This window comes from Trichechus manatus, unplaced genomic scaffold (assembly GCF_000243295.1).
Source record: "Trichechus manatus latirostris isolate Lorelei unplaced genomic scaffold, TriManLat1.0 scaffold00034, whole genome shotgun sequence".
Taxonomy (NCBI): domain Eukaryota; kingdom Metazoa; phylum Chordata; class Mammalia; order Sirenia; family Trichechidae; genus Trichechus; species Trichechus manatus.
The window spans coordinates 9762977-9775156 of NW_004443970.1; the positions used below are offsets into that span (position 1 = coordinate 9762977).

Sequence of the window (12180 nt, forward strand, 5' to 3'; positions counted from 1 at the left end):
TCTTCTCACCTTATAGATGAAGAAACAGAAATTCAGAGTGGTTGAGTCTTTGTTTCTAGTCACCCAGTAAGAAGCAAGCATGTAGAAGTAGGTGTTTGGACGTCACGTCAAATGTGCTGGGAGTGTTGGGTTCAGACCCTCTGCACAGTCACATCTGGACAAGAAACGGCAGCCCTCGCGCACAGGAAGATGGCTTTCCTCACGTCAACTTCCAGCTGACTTAGATCTAAACTCAAAACTTGAGCTGACGAAGAGATCCCTGCTCAGACTTGAGGATAGTGTAGAAATTGAGCAAAAGTGGTGTCAGGAACCATGAAGACATGACCATATCATGAAGGGACAGTCAGAACACTTGAAGGCAGATGCTCCAGATGACCTGGCCCTGTTCTAGCAGAGGCTGCAAAGAAGTGAGAGACTCTAAGAAGCACAGGGATTCACGTCCCCACCCCACACCCTCTGCACCCCTACCCCAGAGGGTTTTCTTAGGTAGCCGCAGGGCCCTGCCCTTGATGGCCTGAATCTGTGAATGGGGAAAGTTTTGGGAAGAAAATGAGTGGCTGAAGGTATTACCTAGCTATGATAATAATTTGGGTAGTGGTGGATTGTAACTCTAAATATTTGAATAATACACATTCACTGCCCCCCCAATTTAGAAAATACATGTAAGTTTAAAAGAAAAAAAAAAATCTATAATTCCACTACCAGAGCTGATCTTAACATTTTAGTGTACAGTCTTCCAGATGTTTTCCCATGCCCTTATTTACAAAAATGAGTTTTATATAGTGTACACATACTATTTTATATTTTCATTTGTATTGGGGCTGATATACGTGTAGTGAATGCATGCATTTCAAGTGGACAGTTCAGTGCATTTTTACATCGATGCACAGCTGTGTAGCCACCACCCAGATCAAAACATAGAATATTCTCAGCTCCCCCGAAGGCTCTGTGTGCCCTTTCCCACTCAACCTGCTTCCCTCTCCCCCAAGAGGTAACTGGTGTTCTGACTTCTGTCACTGTATGCTGTTTTTATAACTTGTTCTTTTTCCTACTCAGCAATAAATAGTGAATAGTTTTCATGCCACTAACATCATCATTATCGTCAACATCGGTCATAATGACAGCATGGGATTCCATGGTATTGGAATTCAACGTTTGCTGGACTTTAAGCCTGTGTCTTAGAAATACTTACTGTATCGTTAACGTTTCCCGCTATCAGAAAGCCCAGATGCCTGACATCAAGGTTCTTTTTAGCTCTAGAACAGGCTGTAGGGTCAGTGACTTTGAGGTTTTTCTGTGGTTTCTTGAAAGGCCTGCTTGTACCTTCCCTGGCTTGCTGAGTTTGCTTGAGTACACGTGTGTTACATTGACTGTTGTAGTAACTCCCTTGTGTGTGTTTGAAAGCGCGTCTCACTTCCTAACATGCAGTGTAAAGGTGTTTACACAAGAAGAAATTCTAGGCTACTAGTTCATCCCACTCCTCTTCAACTTCTCTTTAAAAATGTATTTTAAAAAATGTAGAGTAATTCATCGGACAATTTAAATGCCTGGGTTTAGAGAGAGGTTGTTTTAAGATGACATTGGTGAGCAAGGAAAGAGCTATTTTGATTATTGAAATCACTCATGAAGGAGAAAAACTCCACGCGCCTCCTAGAAACACTCTCCTACCCAGTGGTGCCCGGTAAAGACTTGATTATACAGGCATTACTCATGCACATTTGGGAACCTTACTCTCTTTCACCCTTTCTCAGTTTAGCTTTGGATCATTTTATTACTACTATTACTATGACTCCTTAGAAGCAAGGATGGTGAGAGTTCAGCTTGCTTACTTTGGACATGTCATCTGCAAAGACCAGTCGCCAGAAAAGGACATCATGGTTGTTAAAGTGCAGGGTCAGCGAACAAGAGAATCCCTCCATGAGACGGATTGATGACAATAGTTGCAACAATGGACTCAAACTTACCAATGATCATGAAGATGGGACAGGACCGGGCAATATTTTGTTCAGTTATACATGAGTCCCTATGAGTTGGAGCCAACTTGATGGCAACTAACAACAATTACAACGGCAACTAATGTGATTGCTCTTACTGCAGGCATTCCCTGGTTACGAACTTCCAACTTCGACTTCCGCACAACCTGTAGTTAGGAACAAGCCCCGTAAAGCCTATTGTATTAAAAATTTGAGGTACATACAATGGTTCATAATAACAAAGAGGCGCTACTTGGAGATGCGCATTAAAACATTATTCTTATGACTGTGTTATTATGTTAAAGATATCTTAGTGTATCTGGAAGTGTTTATGTTATTTATGCACAGAAAGGTACACTATATACTATACACTAAGGTAAACATTTGGCTAACTGACGTTAGATATGGACCGTACCTAACTGTTCGATTTACATACAAATTTGATTTAAAGACAGATTTAGGAACAGAACTCGTTTGTAATCTGGCTACTGCCTGTCCTCTGATTGTCATTGTCGTTCTGTTGTTGTCTGCTGTCGAGTCAATTCAATTCCGACTCATAGCAACCTACTAGTGGCTTTGTGGGAGATAAGACCTGGTGATCTGCTCCCATAAAGATTACAGGCTAGGAAACCCTCTGGGGCAGCTCTACTCTGTCCTATAGGGTCACTATGAGTTGCTTTGAGATTATTGTTATTAATGGCTGTAAAGTTAAATATTAAGTTTCTATTTACTGAGCGCTTGCTGTGCGCCAGGTACAATGTGAAGTATTTTTCATATAGGATTCATTTCAGGCATGTATTTGAGAGAAAGAGGGAACATTTGATGAGGCAATTTTTATGTGCTGAGCCATGTATTGGATGCTTTACATGTGCAATTTCATTTATTCCTCGCAACCGCCTTGGGAGACAGGTGGGATTACCACCATTTTACAGCTGTGGTCAGTATGGCTAAGCGATGACCAGTAAATATCAGGGAATATGCTAGTTATTCAAGAGCTGGGATTGGAACCCCAGGTTTTTCTGATTCTGTGTTTTTCCCACGCCACTGCTCAGCCTCATGAAATGAATGAGTGAATGCTTGAATGAATGAATAACTGAACCAACCGTTCTGGTTCACTGAAGTACTTATTTTTAGGAAGTGTGCGTTTTGAATGGAGTCAGAAGGAAAATTTTATTTCATTTAAAACCCTGATTATTTAATGCCCTGATAGAGTGCTTACACACTTTTTCATCTTGCATATCCAATCTCAACTGTCAGTGGTGACATGGGGTTCTGTTTTGACATCAATTACAAATCCTATAATATAGGGTGCAAAATTTTCTCAAATCAGTTGTTTGACCATGTTGATTATTTAGGCTTAGTTTTAATGTAATACCAGAAACAACAGTGGTTTAAATAAGATAGAACTATATTTTCTTCTCAAGTACAGTACATTTGAAGGTCGGCGGTTTAGGGCTGGTATGGTGACTCACAGCCTTCCATTTCTCTGGTCCACCATTCCAGAGGTGAGACTTTCCACTTTGTGGACCAATATATTGCAGGAAGGAGGAAGACAAGAAGAGTGTGCCTCCCATATGACACTTCCACTTACATCTTATTGGCCAGTGCTTTACATGTATATAGGTGATCATAATAGTACCTAGAGTCTCTGGTTGGTACAAACAGTTAACACAGTTGGCTGCTAACTGAAAGGTTAGAGATTTGAGAGGTTGGTGTTAAGACCACCTGGGGTGCCTTGAAAGAAAGGCCTGGTGATCTAATTCCAATAAGTCAGCCACTGAAAACCCTATGGAGCACAGTTCTACTCTGACACACATGAGGTCACCATAAGTTGGAATTGACTTGACATCTACTGTTTTTTTAGTAGTACCTAGCTCCTGGAGCCATGGTGGCACAGTGGTTAAGCACTTGTCTGCTAACTGAAAGTTCAGTGGTTTGAACCCATGAGCCACTCTATGAGAGAAAGATGTGACAGTCTGCTTCTGTAAAGATTATAGCCTTGGAAACCCTATGGGGCAGTTCTCCTCTGTCCTGTAGGGTTGCTATGAGTTGGAATAGACTCAATGGCAGAGGATTGGACCTGCCTCCTAAGGCCTCATTTTGAGGATTAAATGAGTTAAGGTATGCAAGGTGCTCAGAACAGTGCCTGTTACACAGAAAGTGGTAGAGGAGTGTCTGCCATTATTGATCGGATATGAGATTTGGGCCCATCAATCTTGGTAGATCTTTCCTAAGGTCTTATTTTAAATACTTTGGTCTTTGTACCCTCCCACTCACTTTGGACAGCTACCAGTCCTGAGGATGTTGATGAAGATGATGATTATGGGTATGTTGATGATGACAACGATGATCTTGAAGATAACCTGTCAGTAAACGCCAGCTACATGCCAGGTAGTGGGCAAAATACCTTGTTTCCATTATATCGTTTAATCTTTCCACCAACTCTATGAAGTAGCTACTTTCATGGTCCCCATTTTACAGATAAAGGATCTTAGGTTCAGCAAGAGATGCATTAACATGCTCAAGATCATTCAGCTAAAAGTGAGAGGGTAGGGATTGGAATCCAGGCCAGTCTGACCCCCAAGTCCAGGGTCTTACCTGTGACATCCATTGCCCTCCATATCTTCTTAGACCTCTACCTCCAAAATTTCATCTCTTTTTGGAATGGTCAGCCTGGTCATATATTTAACAATGCATTTTTATTTTTCTATCTATAGAAATTCTGATTATCATTGAATTTTCTCTAGTGGTAGAAAAATGTCCAAACTTATATTACTGCCTTAGTCTGTATATACTTCTCCAAAGGAATTTTTTTTTAAATGTTCAGTCTTCTAGCTGTCCATGCAGAAGAATAAGCTGGAACAACCCATTCTCTTGTCACTTAAATGCTCTCCCAATTCATGGTGGTGACAAAGGTGGTGGTGATGGACAAACTGATCATCAAGGGAAGCAAGTAAAATTATGCTTAATATTGGCTTGCAGTCCATTGGTGATTTATAGCTAGTGAAGATTTTACCACCCTCCCTGAAAGTCAGTGTAACTCAGGTCACCCAAGGGAGCCTTTTGCTAACATAGTCACCCCATTTGCACACTTACCTGTCAGAGAAACAGACCTGGACAGAGCCCCTGCCTTTAAAACATTCACAATTTAGTGCATCCTCTGAAAACTGGTGATTTGAATCACCAGGATCGCACACCCACCCTTGTCCCACAGTGCATCTCCGTGTAACTTTACCGTGGGGCTGAATTCTGACTGACAGTTTTTGTTAAGGAAAATTTCACGCATCAGTAATGCCTAGAGTTGGTGGAAAGAAAATAGGAACGGTGAAGATGAAGTGCAGAAGCAAATTAACAGCGCTCAGGAAAATATGAGCAAGGCGTAAATAGAGGAGAAAACAGCCCTCAGCCACAGGCTCTGGCTGGGGAGGCCTTCATTCTCTAGGTGGAAATTTTGGGCCCAAGTGGCCCTTTAGCAATGACTCCGAGGTTCTCATCCACTGGGGGAGCCGTAATGATCACAGTTGGCTGAAATCTTGGCAGATCGCAGTAAGAGCTCTATTTGCTTGGATAATTAAATTGGTGATAGATTTGCATGGCTGATTTCAAGATCTCTGCTCTGCAGATGACTGTCTTTTGGGGCAGACTAGGCTGGAACACCTCCTTGCGTTAGAGTACCTGCACCTGACTCAAGTATCAGAGAGATGGGAGCCGAGGAATATTGCCATAAATGCTCCATCTCAAGCTGAGTCTCCATTTTGAACTCTGTGGCCCTCTTACGGACTGTTCATTCCAGCAAGGAGATAATATTATTCAGAAAGGCAAAGTCAGGCTCTGCTAACAAACTTAAGAGTGGAGATTGTTTTCTTTCTTTGAATGGGACAGACTTTGATTGCCGTTATAATTAATAATCGATACCTTTAGAATTTATGGAGTGTCTTTTTACCTGCATTGTCCTATAGAGCCCTTATGACTCTCTTATTAGGGAGAAAGGGTATGGTACAGGATCAGATTCAAATTCCACCTTTGTCACAAGCTGCATGATTGTAGGTGAACTTTTTAACCTCTTGGAGCCTGTTTCTTCCTCTGTAAAAGGGGGTTACTAATGTCTACCTTTGGAGTTGTGGTGAGGATGAAATGACTCACGTATGTGAAATGTTGAGTCACCTTTGGGCACTGAATAGGCTCTGAAATGATGATAGTTATTCATATTATCATTTAGAGAAGAGGAAACCGAAGCGAAGAGCAGGTGAGACCAAAGCTTTCCATGGTCTCACTGGCGGGTTGGCAACAGTAATGAAACCCGTATTCTTTTCATCTAAATCCAAGGTACCATGTTGCTTCCATTCATGATGCTTTTGTCTCTGTATCTCCTGAATTCCCTTTAGTTAGAGGACAGTCAGGGAATCAATTCTAGTTCTGAAAATGCAACCACTTAAATCCTGTCAGTAACCAGTGCTATTGAGCCAACTCTGACTCATGGCGACCTCATGGGTGTCACAGGAGAACTGTGCTCCACAGGAGTTTCACTGGCTGGTTTTTTGAAAGTAGATTGCCAAGCCTTTCTTCCAAGGTGCCTCTGGGTGGACTCGAACCGACCCTTTCAGTACCTCACTTATAAAACAGATACACTAGTAAGGTTCCTCTACCCCATGGGGTTGGGCAGGTCTGAGAAGAGCTGATAGATATATAGGGGGGCATTGTGGCTCATCAGCAGTAGCGGTTTTAGAATCTTTTTGTGATTTCTCTTTAAGTCAAGAGGTAGATGAGCCACAGCAGTTTTATAGCTTTTCAAGTCAGTCTGATCGAATTGTACATGCTCTGCAGGCTTTTTACTGCTACCCAGCCCGTAAGGAAGGCCTCTACAGTGGGATCAAATTATTATCATACAGTGAAATAAGCAGTTAATCTGCCATTACATTTCATATGTGACTGTTCTGTGTTGTAATATGTAATGGCAGTATGGGAAGGTGGGGTACCGGAGCTGTATCCAGTGTCTCTCAGGCCCCCAGCAACCTGGATGGAAAAGGGAGAGCTTCAGATGCATGGGTGATTTTAGTGGTCCATCCTGCACACATGATCTCTGAAACAAGACAGAATCATCTGTGCATCCCTCCCGCTTCCCCCCAGGCAAGCAATGATGTTTAAAAATATATGCTTTCTTCAGCAAGTGAGAGGGAGTTTCCTAGCCCATTTCTGTTCAACTAGAAGGAAAGCCAATCTTTTCTCCTTTCGTTTCCTCCTCTTTATTGGTCTGAAAAGAACCGAAAGGCACACTCGTTGGAGAGTGGAGACACTGAGAAGCTGCGGGGAGAGAGGACGGGAGAAATCACAGGAGTGAAAGGATTGAAACAGATATTCAGCCAAACCTTCCTTATTCAAAACTTTAGTTAACTAAGACTGGCGGAGGATTTCACCTACCCCCCAGCTACTCGAGTGCACATTATAAACTCTTCCAATTACCTGAAATCTCACTTAACTTGAATTTCAGCATGTCCCCTGGGGCACCCAAATAATCAAAGTTTGCCTGTCTAAAGTAATACTAGAGAGGGGGAAATGTGATGGTGAGTCTGAGAAAGATGGATTAGTTAAAAAAAAAAAAGTCATCTTAGAAAATGACATTAGTATCTTTAAGATACCAACCTGAAAGTGCTGAACTGGTATCTAAAAATTACAGAAGTGAACATGGATTTAGAAAGGGCTATAGAAAATGCTCAGTGAGTTGTACAATTGGAGAATGGCATGTTGACGTGGACAGGAAAGGCTGGCATTGAAGGCATGCAGGGAGTTCACGTGGCATAGTTGGGGTCGCTGCAGGCTAGAGGACTTGAATAAAATGAACATCAGCATGTGGTTGGTTCCGCAGAGCATTTTATTTTATAGATGTCCAAATGAGCATCTGGAGAGGTTAGTATGTGTGTATCTCCAATTGACACTCCTGTAGGAGTCCCAGGCTGGTACAATTAATGCCTTTGGCTGCTAACTGAAAGGTTGGAGGTTTGCGTCTACTCAGAGGCAGTTGGAAGAAAGGCCTGGAAATCTACTTTTGACAAATCAGCCATTGAAAGCCCATACATCCCTGGGGAACATCTAGGTCAACTGGCATAATGTAGTTTATTAAAAAAAAGGTTCTACATCCTACTTTGGTGAGTAGCATCTGGGGTCTTAAAAGCTTGCGAGCAACATCTAAGATAGATCTGTTGGACTCTTTCCATCCAGAACAAAGGAAAGTGAAGAAAACCAAAGACTTAAGGAAACAATTAGTCCAAAGGACTAATGGACCACAGGAACCATAGCCTCTACCAGCCTGAGACCAGAAGAACTAGATGGTGGCTGGCTACCACTACTGACCACTCTGACCAGGATCACAATAGAAGGTCCCGGTTACAGTGGGGAAAAAAATGTAGAACAAAACTCAAATTCATAAAAAGACCAGATTTACTGGTCTGAGAGAGACTGGAAAAACCCCTGACACTATAGCCCTTAGGCACTCTTCTAACTTGGAACTGAAGCCGTTCCTGATGTGGTACGATGGATCGCTTTTATGTGGCGTTTCTTACCTTGGTCTTGTAACTCCTACCCAAGTGGTTGAGTGGGACTGTGCAAATAGGGTAATTGTGGCCCACTAAAGGGGTTGGTCAGTTTTGCCATCACACTGGGAAAGAGGAGGGAAGTAGAGGATCCCACCACCACCAAAGAAGAACAGCCAGGAGTGGAGAGCACATCCTTTGCACCTGGATCCTTGCACTGAGAAGGACTCCTGGACCCAGGAGACAGAGAGCGAGCTGTAACCCTAAAGACAGTGCGAAGTGGTGGCAGAGAAACGGGAGCAGGAGAGACTGGCAAGAGAGACCAACAGGAGACCGTGCAGTGGGCTTCCTGGTCCCCGGAGTGAGTAAGCTGAGTGCCTTTGGGCCAAGGCTTACTGGTGGAGTGGGGTGCCTCTGGGCACTTATTGGCAGGGGCTAAAAGAGCTTTGTAACACTTGGCTGAACAGGGCAAAACCTAGGGCCAGGTGTGCCTGTGAGCACAACTGAAAAGAGGCTGTCCTGATGGAGAAGTGAGTGTTCCTGAGTCTGAATTATAACCTGTTACTTCCCTAATAAACCCCATAATCGTGAGTATTGTCTGTGAGTTCTTTGTGGCCATTGCAATGAATTATCGAACCCACCACAGAAGTAGGGAGTGCTGTGGGAGGGATGGTTGGTGTCAGAATTGGTAAAGATGTTGGAGAGAGGAGGCTTGTCTGACCTCCGCCTCACGGGAATCAGCCTTGGGCTGTTGATTTTGATTCTCCTTCCCTCTCTTGAAGTGAGAGGTCAGACACTGCCCCACACCACTTTTACACCAGAGATCACCTTTCAGCCAAATAATAGGCAGGCCTGTTAAATAAAAAATAACACATGTGAGGAAAGTACTCCTTAGAACAATCATCTACATGAGACCAGAAGGACAACATGTGCCCAAAAGCAAAGATGAGAAGGCAGGCAGGGGAAAGAAAACCAGACAAATGGAAATGGGGAACTCAGGGTGGTAATGGGGAGAGTGCTGACACATTGCAGGGAGGGTTACCTATGTCCTGGAACAATTTGTATATAAACCATTGAATGGGAAACTAATTTGCTTTGTAAACCTTCACCTAAAGCACAATTAAAAAAAGAAAGAAAGGAAAACCTATATAGAATAGTTGTACTTTGACACACATGGGTTTGCCATGAGTTGGAATTGACTTGCTGGCACCTGGTTACCGGTATGCCTATCTAGAGTTGGTGAATATACAGGACTTCTCAGAGTGAAGGTAGTGAATGGAGTACAGGCCCATCTGATGGTTGGGAAGTGCTTATTTGAAGCTATGAGGTTAAAATACTGAATGCCATTTTGATAGTTCTGTAACAGTTATCCTTAGCTCTGTCCATACACACTTAGTTTATGTAACTTGACTTCTTTTTCTAAATATGATGCTAAAAATGGGATTTGGAGATCTAGGCATAATAATAGATTGATGGCTCTCTTACTGGAAGAAATTTTTTTTTTTCATCTTAGTTAGAATTGAAATTTATTTATTCCTCATGTATTTATTGAGTGAGGGCAGTGGTGGTTCAGTGGTAGAACTCTTGCTTTCCAGGTAGGAGACCCAGGTTTGGTTCCTGGCCAATGCACCTCATGCACAGACACCATCTGTCCGTAAGTGGAGGCTTGTGTGTTGCTATGATGCTGAACGTGTTTTTGTGGAGCTTCCAGAGAAAGACAGGCTAGGAAGAAAATCCTGGCAATCTATTCCCAAAAAGCAGCCAGTGAAAATCCTATGGAGTACAATGGTCTAAACCCATTGTGCATGGGGTTGCCATGAGTTGGGGATCAACTCCACGACAGCCAACAACAAAACAACATTTGCTGAGCGCTCACTCTGGACCAGGAGCTGCGCTTGGCTCTGGAGATGCAAAGATGATGAGATAAGCTCCAGCTGCAAAGAGGCCTTCATCTGTGGGAGGCAGAGAAGTGGGCAGGTGGCTGTGATGCAGTGTGTGAGTGCTCTAATCAAGGTGTACCCAGAATGCTATGTGTGGGTTGCCCAGAAGCCAGCTCTTACTCAGGCTCGGGGGGGAGTGGCAGGTAGCAGAAGGCTTCCCAGACAGGGGTTTGTGAGGTGGGTCCAGAACAGGATAAGAAAAGAGAGAGACAAGGAAGAGTGAGTGGGGGCAGCTGTAGGTGAGTTTAACAGGAACACAGGGCAGGAAAAGGAACAGCTGGAGATGAAGCCAGAGAGGCGGGTTGGGCCAGATATTGAAGGACTCTTGTTTTCCAGTCTCCTTAAAGCATCAGAGATTTTTCTGAAAAAAGTGTGAGGACCCATTTTATGTTTATCAGAGGAGCTGATACTTGAACTAGACTCGCAGGGAGATAAGAGGAAGCTGTTGTGATGGTCCCGGCGAGAGATCACAAACCAAACCAGCTCCTGCCGAGTCGATTCCGACTCAGAGTGACCCTGTAGGAGAGAGTAGAACTGCCCCATAGGGTTTCCAAGGGTGTAAATCTTTTTATGGAAGCAGACTGCCACATCTTTCTCCTGTGGAGTGGCTGGTGGGTTTGAACCACACACTTTTGGGTTAGCAGCTCAGTGCTTAAACACTGCCCCACCAGAGCTCCTTAAGAGATCACAAGGCAGAACAAAGTAGAGGTTCTGGGAACAGACCAGTACCAGTCTAACGTCGAGTTGACTCCCACTCATGTGTGTCAGAGTAGAACTGTGCTCCATAGGTTTTCAATGGCTGATTTTTCAGAAGTAAATCACCAGGACTTTCTTTCGAGGCACCTCTGGGTGGACTCAAATCTCCAGCTTTTTGGTTAGCAGCTGAGCACGTTAGCCCTTTTGCACCACTCAGAGAACTTCTCTGGGAACAGAGAGGGTGGCTTCTTTAAGGTTGGAGAAGTTATGCTGATTGTTGAATGCTGTTTACCTGGAGCTGCTTATTAGATGGGGAGGGGAGGGATTACTGGATGGGGGATCAAGGGTAGGGTGGTGGGGAGGCAGTAACAGAGTAGAAAGTACAAGATGGCTTGGGGAGGAAGTATGTCTTCAGAAAAGATTGTGTCTGCAGTTGAGAAGTTTCTAAATTATTCCTGAACATGAACCTTTCAGCCATGTGTGTTTATCATAACCCTGAGAAGCCTTTCTGGATTAGCAGGCTACATCCTTGCAGCGGTTAATGAGAACTAGACTGATCCCATCAGTAAAAATCGCCAAGGACCATGAGTCATTGTTTGATGGAAAGGGTCACTTGGTGGAGAGGTACCCCCTCCCCTCGACTTCTTGGCTGCCTGCATCTCCCTGCTGCAGCTATCTAGTTGTAAAGCCATCCAAATAGTAATGTAGAATGTCAGATAGTCATTTAATTATTATGATCTTCTTTGTAGCAATTATGATTTGCTTTATTGCAGATAACACTAAATAGGTAGATAAAAGCCACTCAATAGTGAAAACTGTGGGTTTAGGTTCTTAAGATGATAAGGACAAGGCTGCCTTCGTGGTGTTTGCACGCAGGCATGAATTAACATTGACCAATGAGTTATGTGCTCTGTTTTAAAAATATAATTGAAATGCAATTCAAAAGAAATCTATTTTTGAGTGGATAATAAAAATATTTCACAATATCTGCTGTACATGCCCAAAACTGGGCATATTTTACCGAGTTTATTCCATTCACATGTC

General features: G+C 43.3%; 1 protein-coding gene across 1 annotated transcript in view; it reads left to right on the forward strand.

The window, feature by feature from the left end:
- CCDC149 (coiled-coil domain containing 149) overlaps positions 1 to 12180 on the forward strand; it is a 127586-nt gene that overhangs the window by 16880 nt on the left and 98526 nt on the right. The window lies entirely within an intron of this gene.